Source organism: Aulonocara stuartgranti (genome assembly GCF_965226115.1).
Source record: "Aulonocara stuartgranti genome assembly, chromosome: 12".
Taxonomy (NCBI): Eukaryota; Metazoa; Chordata; class Actinopteri; order Cichliformes; family Cichlidae; genus Aulonocara; species Aulonocara stuartgranti.
In genome coordinates this window covers 4,368,316-4,381,885 of record NC_138948.1, presented here as the reverse complement: position 1 = coordinate 4,381,885, position 13,570 = coordinate 4,368,316, and the positions used below count along the sequence as shown (strand labels likewise).

The following is a 13,570-nucleotide window of genomic DNA, read 5'->3' as shown; positions in this document are numbered from 1 at the left end:
AGAGGCGAGGAAATTTCAGAAGACGTGATGCCCGAACGACACGCTCGGCGGCAAAAGGGAAGATTAAAAATAAAATTAGTTAACATCTTGCCCGTTTCACCCCACGATGCACATTTCAGCAAAGGGAAAGGGAGGGAGAAGGGTGATGACTGCAGTGGCCATTCGGATTTCAACAGCTCCCCCCAAAAAGAAAAAAAAAAATCTTCCAGTTAATTAGAAGAAGTCATGTGTCACCTCCCGAAGCTTGTTCAGCACACACAGATGTGGCCTGGACTGTTTTAAAGCTCTTTCCATCATCTCGCGTTCTCTCTCCTCACTGCATGAATATCCTGTTTTCCCTTCCTAAGCATATTGTGACTCTAAAATGCAAATGACTCCCCCTTTCCCCCCCTCTCCTTTCTTTTTCATTTTTTTTCCACCTCCAATCACGGTGCCTCTAATGAGGTGTAAAATATGTGCATTAATGACAGAAAAGTTATTTAGATCTGGGGGAGAGTTAATTGGTTTTAATCACGGCCTACATCCATCTGGTTACGCGAGACAACAAACTACTTTATCCTGATGCCTCATTAGACATATTGTGGGACGCTACGACTCAAGGAGACGCTCGTCTCCTGCTTGTTTCCTTTGCACATGAGCATTGTTCAGAGGTAAAGTGATCAGGAACTGAAGATTAAACAGAGCGCACATGATATTTGACCATTTGAGTTATTGTTTAAAAAGCCTGTCTCACTTTTATGAGACACATTCTACACAAACCTAAATAACATTTTTTTTAAAATCTAAACATGATGACAATAGATAATCATTTTGACAAGGATTCCCCTATCTGATTTTGGTTGTATCACACAGCAGTGTTTAGGGCTAATTTGGCATTTTCCATATTCTACATGAACATGCATAATGTGTGATTGTATTATGTGCCTGTTATATACTGTTATAGGGCCACCACTGAAAAAGAGATGTGGATCTCAATGAAGAAAACTTTATATCAACTGAAGCATGTAATGTAACAATAAATCAACATAGACAAAACTGATACATTGTGCTAAATGTTGCATCACTGATGAGAACTAGAATATTATTCATTTAAAGCAGAGGCAGTTTAATCCACAAAAGCACAGTAGCATTATGTATTTTTAGTTTACCAAAAAACTGTTAACCTTTGACCCCACAACAGAAAATCTTTAGACTTGACATAACATGCTGCAAAACAGTTTGTCAATCAATGCTTTTAACATCATAAGGCATCATCTTCATCGTCGCATTTATGCATTTAAGTAACTTGATGAAAGTCGCATCCCCACAACATCCACGAATGGTCACACAAGTTTGAAATCTGACAGTAATTATGCCTCAGGGGAACATACATTTCATTCACTGACCTGAAGAGTTTCATGTTTCTGGGGAAGGGTCTCTTTAAGCAAAACACTGAGCTATCTGCTGTCATTCTCCATCCGCTAAGCCTAAAGATGCTCTCACCATCTGTTGGCAGTGTGACCATGTCCAAAGGACCATGTTTCTGAGGATCCTAACAGGCCAAGAACTAAAATGTGTGAACTGCAGGCCTGCTAATCTGAAGTGTTGATAAGAGGCTTGAAAACACACTATGTGTGACTTGCACCATAAAAACTAGGAACTCTTTGGGGATTCAGCCAAGATGAAGAGACTCAATATGCACCTCAAGGTTCTTTAAATAAATAAATAAATATTACAGCACCCCAAAGCTGTCTTCGTTTTATGAGTCTCAAAACGCCTCTATAGTTGTCAGCCATGGATTGCTGGTTTAAAGATCTACAATCCAGATTTTTTTTTTAACTTTTCAAACTTTAAGAGAACATTTTATTGCAGATGGCAACTGCACGTGGGAGAAGAAGCAATGTGCAGCTAGGTTTACCCACGTGCCTCATTAATCATTAGCATTCGGCTGAGAGGCTGCTTTATATGCCCCCATGATTCACGTTGTCACTTACAGTAGTCCATCTTCATTTTATACACTGGGCCTCTAATGGGTTCTTTTGAGATGTGTCAACTGAACTGGGTGTGTGCGGGTGCAGCCTCACCTATAGTCGCATTTTTTCTCTCCAAACCTCAGACAGAGTTGCAGAGTTTTCTTATTTGCTTCATTTAAAGTTACCCTGCCATGCAGAGCAGAACTGCATGAATGAACAGCTTTCACAGACGAGTGACTAATTAAAAGAAAACCCAGGATAAACACAACAATGCAGATGCTTCCACACAGGAGCACTGCATGGTGCGATGATGCAGTTTTATCATGTTGTGTGAGATGTATTTAAAAAAAGGCAAGAAGACAAGATTATTTTGAATTAAGATGGTGACAGGAAATGATCTAAGTCAGCGGTCCCCAACCCCCGGGCCTCGGACCGGTACCGGTCCGTGAGTTGTTTGGTACCGGGCCGCGAGAGTTGAGGCTCAGGTGTGAAATGTATGGTTTTCAGGGTTTTTATCAGTTTTCAGCGTTATTTTGTTATCGTTTTTATCGTTAACTCGGTTTTCCTGGGTCTTTTCACGTGTGTTATGAATAAATTTTCTTTTTTTCGGTACCGGTATTAGTTTTATTTTGTTGTATTTATCCGCGACACCTTAAAGGCCGGTCCGTGAAAATATTGTCGGGCATAAACCGGTCCGTGGTGCAAAAAAGGTTGGAGACTGCTGATCTAAGTGATACTGAAAGAGAGCTCATTGTTGTGGCACAGATGGAGGAAGTCCACCTGGCTTCTGTTTCGTCTTGATAACAGACTAATTATGTGACATATGGAACATTTTTAAGAAAACTAACGAGCAACGTGTAATCCATTACATTTTCTGAGTAATGACCCCAACACTGTTGCTACCCAAACTTAAAAGCCTTAGCTAACAACTTAGCATGAAACCCTCTCTAAATATGGTAACTTCTGTCTCAACATGCTAGCATGGCAGTAGCAAAAATTCTAATGTTGTCCAAAACCATTTGAAAGTGGTGCCTCAACATGCTATAAACAAAAACACTCTGTGTTTCACTTATCACCCATGTCCTGTAAATATGTAATCTGCTAAACGCAAAGAAAAACATAGGGAGATATAACCGTTTATGCTGTACTGCCTTATGTTTTTCTCAGTATCCTGCACACCATCAGACAGAATAAACTCCTAAGAATACAAAGTATATCTAATAGAATAGTTTTTTCCATTTTTAGGCTTTGAGTAGCTCTCTCACACCGTACATGTTTGCATCCATCTAATTCAATCTATCCAAAACCATTAAAGAAGTCACATATTCACATGATGGATACAGAGGCAGATGGGATATGTAGAAAAAGACTTCAGCTTTCTATATTTTTACTCAGGCAGCTACAAGGGCTTCTGGTTGTTGTCCAGGAATTTCTGTCAGATTAGAAAAAATATGTTAATTATAGACATCAACATAGTTGCAGGCTTGTTTGGAAAAAGAAAAGTTTGCAATTTAGTGATTTGCAAGATGCTGCAGTTAAACTAGCAGCAGCCGTGATGGAAATTGCTGTGGTTATAATTAAGAAGACCTTAGCATATTTAGCTAAATTAAGCAGTGGGATAGACTCCATATTTACGGCGTCATTTCCTGACTAATTTGCCTTGCGCCCTTATGTGAGGTGTCAAAAAATACTCCCTGTGTTTACATTTGGTTCCCGCTTCCCTGCTAGTTCAATGTGATTGACATTTCTAAATATGTTAGGCCCGAGTGTGCCGATTCCCAACTAAGCACAAATTGTACAGGCAGGTAATGATGTGTGGTGACAGTCATTATCTGCTACTGAACTTTGACACCTAATCATGAGAACAGTATGCAAGTGGTGCAGATAATTATCTTTGGGATTGTCAGTGTGTGTATGTTTCTCTGCATGTGTGTGGACATTGAAGGCTGCAGTCTTTTTAAAAAGCCTAAATGATCACATCTAGATATGCGGTAGGGTTGTGCTGGTAGATGGTGACTGAGGGTGATTCCAATCAAGGTGACATTTAGGTTATTTTCCCATGTATTATAATTACAGTTAGCTTTCAGTTAATATCACACTATAGTTTTTACTTTTGCTTTCCCCCAAACCTGCAGAATTCACACAAAAACATGACAACAATGAAATGAACTTGTGTAGGAGTGGCTGATCAGTCACAAAAGAAGAGAGCATAGACCCTGGGTATTTTTGCATGGTGGATTGATGGTAAATTAGTGCTTAATATCCAAATGGGTGGGAAATTTAAAGAAAAAGCACCTTGATAATTCTGGTTTTGGACTGAAGGCCACAGCAAAGTGATTGCCGAAACTATGCAAGAAATATGACCCCGCAAAACTGCTGGATCACCATGTTGCACCCAAGGCTTGTGGTTTTATCTTTAATTTGACAATGTGTGTAAATGCTCTCTGTCTCACCATCCATCCCATGAGTCATTTTTATTCACTTACAAGCAAATGGATATGAATTACATTTGCGTTCAGTTTATGAATACCCTCATTTTCATTGCACAACAATGTATCCAAGTGACTATGTGAAAGAGAAAAATGCATACAAAAGTAACAGAAATGTTTAGAAACCTGTAAAAGTACGAGTCTCGAAAAATATCCTTGCTTAAATGAGAATCTGTAAAACAACAAAAACACTTTAAATGTGTGTTGTTTGCCGTCTCTCTGGATCACGCTGAAGGCCTCCACTCAAACAGCATAAATGTTCCCTTGTAACACTGTTGCATCATGGGATAGGATGTGTTCAAAGAGGTTGAAGCTGAGGATCCAGGCAAACAGACACAGAGCACCGAGGCTGTAAAACCACAGTGGATTTTTACATCTGTCTGGCCTCATTGCTATGCATGGAGCCCCGAGCCACATTTGTCTGCTTCCACCTAGGGGTAGAGCACACTGGCTATGATACCGCCCTGACAGATTACCGCCTTAAACAGTGAGAAAGAGGCCTGCCAGCAACAGCTGTCCTTTAGCATTGGAAATGCTAAGTTCTCCTTTGACAAAGACTGAACAGGAATGAGTGTCAACAATGCTTCGCCCTGGAGTGGTTCCTGTGCTGCAAACCATTTCTGTTGGATACTTTTGGATCAACAGAGCAGCCGAGTTGTAATATGTATGGTAATTTTTCATTTCTGGCCCTTCTGATGCCTGCTGTAGAGAAAGAGGAAAAAAACGAAAAACACTATGTCAACAGTGCTCTTGAACTCGAGCGGTACGTTAGTCGGCTGCTATGCAAATGAGACCGGGGGAGAGGAAAGCAAACAAATCTGTTAATTGATACATCCTGTCAGTGAAGGGCCTCTGGGATTACCAGGAAGAGCTAGAGTGTCATTGTTGGATGGCTGGGACACACTGCAGGAGTTTAAAGTGCATCTAATGGGGATGTTAGCGGTCATCCTCTACAGGCTAATGGCAACCATTTTGTTGGCACTGGAGAGGTGCCCAAGCTGTCGAGGACCAGGTATTCGGAGTGACCTAGGTGACCTACGCCGACCTGGGCTTACAAGTGTGCGGATAAGTTCAACAGCCTCTCCAGAAAAAAGCCATCCGTGGCAAGACGACACTAATTAAGGTAGCACACGCAGCTAAGTCCCACAAGTGTAGCACACAGTTGGAGTGTATACTGAACCTTGTCATGTAGGTCACTTTGGCGCTTTTAGCAAAGCTATGCATATTAATGGACCTGTGATACACAGTTGCTGCCTTAGTGCTCATGGGGGGGGTTTGTATACTGAATGTGAGGCTCTTTTTGAAACATATGCATTGCAAATTGAGATTACGGGTGGTTACAGTTAGCACAGTCCCTGTGGCATTATTTAGCCATGAGAAAAATAAGAGTACACGATGAATCACGAGTTACCCATGGATGAAATGATAACAATAGGAGAGGTGTAGAGAAATGACTTTGTACTCTGTAACATGAAAAAACATCTGCCAATAAACCCAGGCATATTTAGGTTCTAACATACTGTTCGTGTGTTACACAGGGCAACAGGATGTATGTGGGACAATCAGAGAGAACGTAAAAGGGAAAGAAAGCACCTAACAACTGCTTTTAATGCAGTAAGTGTAGCTGATGTATAGATGTGCCACTAAGATCAGTTTTGCTTTGCTTTAATTTGAGATTTTCAGCTTTTCATGATGATAGAGAGAGGGGACTGTTGCCTTTCCACTCTAGACTAGAAATGTTTATATGTTAAAGAGTCAGGATTACATGGAGAGTGCTCTTTTGGTGCTCTTTGGGGTTTTGGTCCCTTTTTTGGCCATTTTGGATTAGGCCAATTTAATTCTTAATTCTTCCACATACAATAATATTTTAGATAATGATGTGCCTCCTCTACTATACGAGTGCAAAAGTATAATTCAATTTTCCAGTTAAATTGAGACAGCAGTGCACAAAGCTCTGATCCTACACACAGATTTTATTTAGGTAGTCAATATAAATATGTATGACTGCTATTTTTGATCTCTTTAGTTTCATGCACAATTAATATACTGGTGGGCAACCTCCTTGCTTTCATTCCGAAAGTTACCTCGTTGCTAACCAGCTAGCCCGGGGCGTTGATGTCTTTCATCTGTGGAGGCTGACTCATTGGCCAGCTTTCAGTTCTCAATATTGCTTAGCAGGAAGGACTTCTTCCTGCAGGTGCACACTTCAATATCAGCATCTCTCCTTTACAAAGAGTGAGGAGCCCGAGGAGGCGCTCAGTGTACAGCTGCATCTCTACATCAAAAGGAGCCAGATGAGATGTTTTGGGGATCTGACCAGGATGTCTCCTGGATGCTTCCCAGGTAAGGTGCTTTGGGCCTGTCCTACTGGGAGAACAAGCCTTGGCAGACATGCTGGAAAGATTCAAGCTCTCAGCTGGCTTGTGAATGCCCCTACTTCTCCCTGGCAGAGCTGGAGGAGATGGCCGAGGAGGTCTTAGCATCTCTGCTTAGAATACTGTGACCTACGCCCGGATAAATGGTAGAAGATGGATGGATGCATGAATGGAAGGGCTATCATATAAAGGGAGGAGTTTGAGTTTACACACATGAGCTGATGGACAATTAATGGTCTAGTGAGGAACATACTGAGCCTTAAGCTGATGATATTACCCAGTTATTCAATTTTGCAAAAAACTTCAAATGAAATATTTGAAGGGGAGAAACTTTATAAACAGACATCTTTAAACTCTCACAAATTATTTTACCTAATATTGCTGAAGTTTGTTTTTCTTTTGGCTAAATTCACACAGTAGAGGAAAGCCTAAAACTTCAGGGTGGAACATGGTTTTGGGCTAACATGACTAAGATTTGACCACAAAGGCTTTGTGTATCTATCCATCATTCCTTAACTCATCGTCCATTTAACAATGTCATCTTTTCACATTAATCTCTAAATGTGTGTATTGTTATGTAATTTTCTGTTTTGCATAAATTGTAAATGTATGTATCAGAGTTTTTCTATCATTGTGATGTATTTTAAAAAAACAGACAAAAGTGTGTCACAAAGCTGCACACAAAGGTGACAAAGCACCAGAGGTGGGACCAAGTCATTGTTTTGCAAGTCTCAAGTAAGTCTCAAGTCTTTATCCTCAAGTCTCAAGTCAAGTCTCAAGTCACTGGTGTAAAAGTCCGAGTCAAGTCACAAGTCTGAAACTTTGAATTTCAAGTCCTTTCGAGTCTTTTAAAAAAAAAAAAACGAAAAAAGCATGTTGCAGTTATGCTAAATGTAAATATTAGACCATGTAATTTTTAAATCTGTGTTTTTCTCAACACATGACAAAATAGTGAACTTAGAAAATACACACAAATTGTGAAATTGTACCTCTTTAAAATGCAGCTCAATTAAACCTAGCTCCAAGAATAATTTTCACCGACAGTTCTGAGATAAGCTGCATGTTATTCTTGGATGCGGTTGTAGGACCGGCTTTAAAATCGCATGACAAAAATATCATACCCATTAAAAAAAACTGTATCACCAACGTAGCCTGGACAACATTTGCTAGTTAGATGAAGTCAGCTATCTCATCGTAGCATATTTATATGCATATTTATAATCATACGGTTCTTGGAGTGAGTGCATACACTCATGAAGTTTAGTAACTTCAGGTCACTGCAACAAGCCCAGGTACAGTTTACCGACGGATGGGTGCAGGACCTTGAAATGCACCGTGTAGAAAGTAAAGACCATCGTACGAACAAAGGTAAGTTTACCAGTCTCACAAATCGTCTTCATAAATACACATTCGTTAACCGTTTATTAATATAACCTTTGAGCTCAACGGTAATTAATTAGTAGTGGAAATAATTTCTGGTTCATTACAGAAATGTAGCAGTGACAATAATACTGTATGCTGTAATCGTACTGGACAATTAGTGATACAAAAAAACTGTTTTATCCTGTGAATAAAAGTATATGTTTTTGTCAATGTACCATAATAACAGAAGCGAAACGCAATATTGTGTCAGGACAATTCACTATTTATAAGATAAGATAAGATAGAACTTTATTAATCCCTCGGGTGGGTTCCTCTGGGAAATTCGACTTCCAAAAAAAGCACAGCAACGACCAAAGTTACAGTTACAGAACTGTTATATATATATATATATATATATATATATATATATATATACACACACACACACACACACACACACACACACACACACACACATATACAAATACAGAGACAAATATAAATAAAATATACAAAGGGGATAAACAGAATAAATAGGAATAAAAAATAAAAATACAAGTGAATTGCACATTTCAAGTATTGAGTCCACCGCACTGTTGACACAATAAATAAAGGAGCATAGCGCGACAATTTCTGTTCAGCACCAGACTTGCTTGTAACCTATATCACCAATTATGTTATGAAAATGACGTGTTAACTACAACAGCAGACTGGCCTTTGTGTAAATGCTTGGAGCAGATTAACCTGTGAGCTGGAGTGTTCTGGGACGTTATATTTGGTCTTTGAATGGCTGCAATCCAGGCCATCCGTCGCCTCTTTGTTACTTCGGAAACATGGCTCGAACAATTTCTCTTCAACGACGTAATCCGATAACAACCGATCTCTTTACCCGTCGGCTTCCCGTGGCTGTCATGCGACCGGCTATTGCAGTTAATAATACAACAGCTTCTTGACATTTTTGTGTTTCTTTTTATTGCTGTATAACTGATTTCAATTGAAAGCCTGCGCGCGCTAGTACCTCTTGCCACGAGTTCCCAGAATCCTTTGCGGTTTTACCCCTGAATGACGTCACATTTTCAATCTCTATATAATATGCATGTTAAATTTTATATTTGGGGTAAAATATCAAGTCTTTTCAAGTAAACCGGTTCAAGTCCAATTCAAGTCCCAAGTCATTGGTGTAAAAGTCCAAGTCAAGTCACAAGTCTTAGAACATTTTTTCAAGTCAAGTCTGAAGTCATAAAATTAATGACTCGAGTCTGACTCGAGTCCAAGTCATGTGACTCGAGTCCACACCTCTGCAAAGCACTGCCAATTTGGTCCGTGTTGTCTTGCTGTGTGCCTGCCTTTCCTCTGATCTCCTTCAGTTCAGTGGCATGCATGTGGCACAGTTCTTCAGCTGAGCCTCACAAATCGTCTGCCGCCACGTCAGTCAAGCCTTGTTTACAGATATCCAACATCCTTTCCTTCTCGCCTGGCTGACTCGCTGCAAAGTCGGTCGGGGATGTGTGATGTACATCATCGGTAATCAGATAAGTTGGGTACCATCCTCCTGCTTTCTCTCCAAAACAACATGTCCACTGAACTGAAAGCCAGAGTGCAACTGTCACATTAGCAGCCAGAGAGTACTCACTCCACTGCATGCCTGGTAAACAAACCCCGAAAGATGTTTTGCATGACAGACAGACTGACGGCTCTTTCAGGCGAGTCCAGAGTGTCGCCGAAAAGACCCGCCACACTCTCCTCTCTGTTGTCAGTTGAAACTCTTTAACCAATTAAAATGGCAGCGCAGGGCGCATATTTGAATATGCATGAACAGAATGTTGCATTTATGAAAAAAAAGGGGCTGAATCTGCTAATTATGTGTTTAACAGTCTATCGCCGAGCTGTTTCACCTTATATTTAATTTGCACATGAAATGTCCCCTCTCATGACGGCAACCTGCATTTTGATCTCACATCGATTCGTGCAAGCTTTCAAGTGTGCTGCTTTAATGAGGCATTTCATACTCACTGAAAGGGACTGACTAAAAGAATTGCGATAAAACCTCCGTGATCCCAACTAACTGTTGTTTGTCACTTTTTATAATGAGCCACAGCCTCGTTAGATTTCCTTTTCCTGTAGATCATAATGGAGTCGTCACAGTTTTTCACCTCCCCACAGCTATGTTCTCCTGTGGAGGCGATGCTAGGCGGTTAGAATTTACCACTTGATGAGTTTTGCTCTGAGCACTCTGGCAAAGTTGGACAATTATTTTTGAATCCCTGGGCTCTCTGTGTAGCAAATGTGATGGAAAAGGCCAATTATGGAGCTCGATTTATTAAAATGTTACAAAGCAGTGTTTGCCATGTTGCTGGAAACGTCGTTAGGAAACATAGGAAATGGTTAAAAATGACTGACACATGTGGCTAAGGTCAAGAAAGTAGTTTGTAACCAATTAATACGTTCATTTATTGCACCAAATTGCAGTTAACCAAAATGTTACTAAATGTTTACAGTGTCAGCGCTTCTACTGCCGGCCTCTCCGTATCCCAGCTGGAATTCCAGTAGCCTTCTCTTCTGTTTCTGAGGTACGGAGAAAAAATTCCAGTCAGATCCCGTGCCGCTTGCCAAAAACACTGCTCATCCAAAGTCATTTGCAGCAAAGTCCATTATCATCATCACTTGTGGTGATGAATTCCCTATGATGGTGGCAGGCCCGCAGCAGCCTCCACTCATAATGACATTCTGCTCTTGTTGGCAGTCACTCCCCGTCAGATGGCTCATTCCCAACAGCCAGCATGTCAGACAGTGCACACACACAATACTGGGTTGGGCCTTTACACCGTAAATGAGGGACAACAGGACTGTTGCTTGAAAGGCAGACTTCATTTCTGGTGTTCTATTCTAGTCAGCATGTTGTTTTTAATGTAAACATCTGTGACATCCTGCTATAAATATGTTTAGCTCTTTTAGATTTGGGGGGCTTTTACACTTGTTTATGTAAAAATACAGCAATGGGCAAGTATTAAAGGAGCTACCTATACATAGGGCGAGAGACGGGGTACACCCTGGGCAAGTCGGCAATCCATCACGAGACCAAAGGTATATCAGGACACTGCCACTGCTTTCAGTGCTGTTGTTCCATTTTCTTTCCATTCTGAAAGGAACCCCAAATATAAAAATTCTATGTATTTCAAACTGGGGCGTGATTATGGCAGACATGTTAAACTCACAGGTGGATGCTGAAGGCTACTTGACAGTCTGAAGCATAAAGAGAGGCAGCGTGGAGGTAAAAGGGAGAGATGGCGATGAGCTTCCCTGATTTCACTGATAGACTAAATTAAGGTCGATGCCCCATGAAGAGAAATGGTAGAGGTTCTGCAAAGCCAATAATATTTAAAGCACCATGCGACTAAGTCATCACTTTAGAAATAAAACAGCTCCGTAGTCACAGCGAGTCTGCTCACTCTGGCAGCACAACAACTCAGGCAAAGACGTGGAACCAGCTGCTGACTGGCTCCCTCCAAAGAGAAATACTCAGAAAGCACATCTTTAAGCTGAGGCCTTATGCAATCACATTTCTAAGTATCTACAAAACTGGGTCCTCAAAGGTGTGTCAGCACACGATGGTTATTCCTGAATATACATTGTGGATTGTTATTAAAAAGTGAACATAGTCTGCTAATCATTGTTAAGTAAAAAAACAAGAATCTGAATCACCCCAAATTAATCACAAAATCTTGCATGGGCTGTACCACACACACACCAAAGCATAATATCTGTGAGGTATACCTGTATCATTACACCTACATATAAAATCACCTGCTCTCCAGCTGTTATGAAGATGGGAACATGTTGGGCTGTAACAACTGTGAATGTGGACATTTTAACATGAAAAAAAACATTAGGGGGAGTTACTCGCCTTTTGAGTCAGCCTCGTGTGTTCATTGGAGGAACTGCAGTTTTTGGGACTTGCACAGTGGCTTCATTTTTCAGCCCTGAACTTTGCCACTTGCCTGTAACATACAGTTAATGTGTAATGCCCACGACCTCAAATTAACTGAGCGTGATTAAAGTGTGCAATATGATGAGAAGAAATTATAGTCCCCTTCCCTCTTTGGAGTGATAATAACTGAGATCGAATCATAAAGGTCACGAGCACAATGAGTTCTGGGACCACCCCTTTCTTCAAAGAACATAAAAAATGTGCAACAGCATATTTGCACATCAAATGCCAAGAGCATATAAGTCAAAATAAAAATAATAGAAAAGAATCGTTTGTTTCATGGGTTTTTGTAAACGTGTTCCTTGTTCTGTTGTTGGCAACTGTGTGGTGAATTTTAAGAGGTCTGTGGTAGTGAGCGCTCTGTTTATACTTTCATTTACTAAATTGATGTGTTATTATCAGAGATGGGATGGGTAATCCGATTACTTTTTTCAAGTAACGAGTAAAGTAAGGGATTACTATCGCAAAAACGGTAATTAGATTACCGTTACTTTCCCGTAGGAACGCTGCGTTACTGCGTTACTAAAACCGTGATTTTTTTGTGCAAATGTCTCATGACAGTGACGTAAGCAAGTGCGACGTTCGTGACAACAGCTGTGTGCAGATCAACAGTGGATCATATATCGAGTGCGGGAGAGAGTATGAGCGTGCAGCGTTTAAAGCGTGGAAGTACGGACCTTACTTTGAGTTTGATTCCATAAAAAGTGACAAAAACATTAGTGTCCATTAGCGTTGTGCATGGGAAGAAAACGTTTTTTTACAGCGAAAAAAACCCCCTAAACTTCCAAGCAAGCACCGAGTGCGCTACGACGTAATGGGAAACTCACAGAGAAACTCGTGGATTCTTCCACTGACCGCTGCGGCACACCTGCATCAGGGTAAACCTCCGCCTACCCTACTCCTGCTTTACAGGTGAAAATAGAGCAAAAGGACCGCTAGTCTGTGACTTTATTTATTTTCTGCTGTGTTTTACTTGCATCTATTTGAAAGACTGAGTGTAAACACACACACAAAAAAATTATGTGCTGGAATGTGCAGAAAATAGGTTTAAATATTAAACAAATTTCTTCCAGTCAGAGAATGTTGCATATAATTAAATTTTTGCTTGATGCATAAAGTTAAAAGATTAAAACGAATAAAACAAGTTTTAAAAAGAGACTTTTCCATTTGATTACATTTTGTATGATGGATTATGCAGAAAAAGTAGAATTGGGCTGAAAGATCTATCGCTTTATCGCCTATTCAGGTTGTAAATCGTGTTTTTAAAAAGTAACTAAGTAACTAAGTAATTAATTACTTTTGAAAATAAGTACCGTATTTTCACGACCATAAGGCGCACTGTGCTAAAAGGCGCAGTCTCAGTTATGTGTGCCCTTACTGTATTTAACACACACATAAGGCGCA

The 13,570-nt window shown here is 40.3% G+C and overlaps 1 protein-coding gene across 7 annotated transcripts in view; it reads right to left on the bottom strand.

The window, feature by feature from the left end:
- Window positions 1–13,570, bottom strand: part of paqr3a (progestin and adipoQ receptor family member IIIa) — a 162,767-nt gene that overhangs the window by 82,636 nt on the left and 66,561 nt on the right. The window contains exon 2 of one of the 7 annotated variants that reach the window (XM_082556077.1): window positions 2,928–3,384. The exons of the other annotated variants lie outside the window; for them this stretch is intronic. The gene's annotated coding sequence lies outside the window, so the exon portion shown is untranslated. Of the gene's footprint in view, window positions 1–2,927; window positions 3,385–13,570 lie in introns of those variants that run through there. 7 annotated transcript variants of the gene reach the window in all.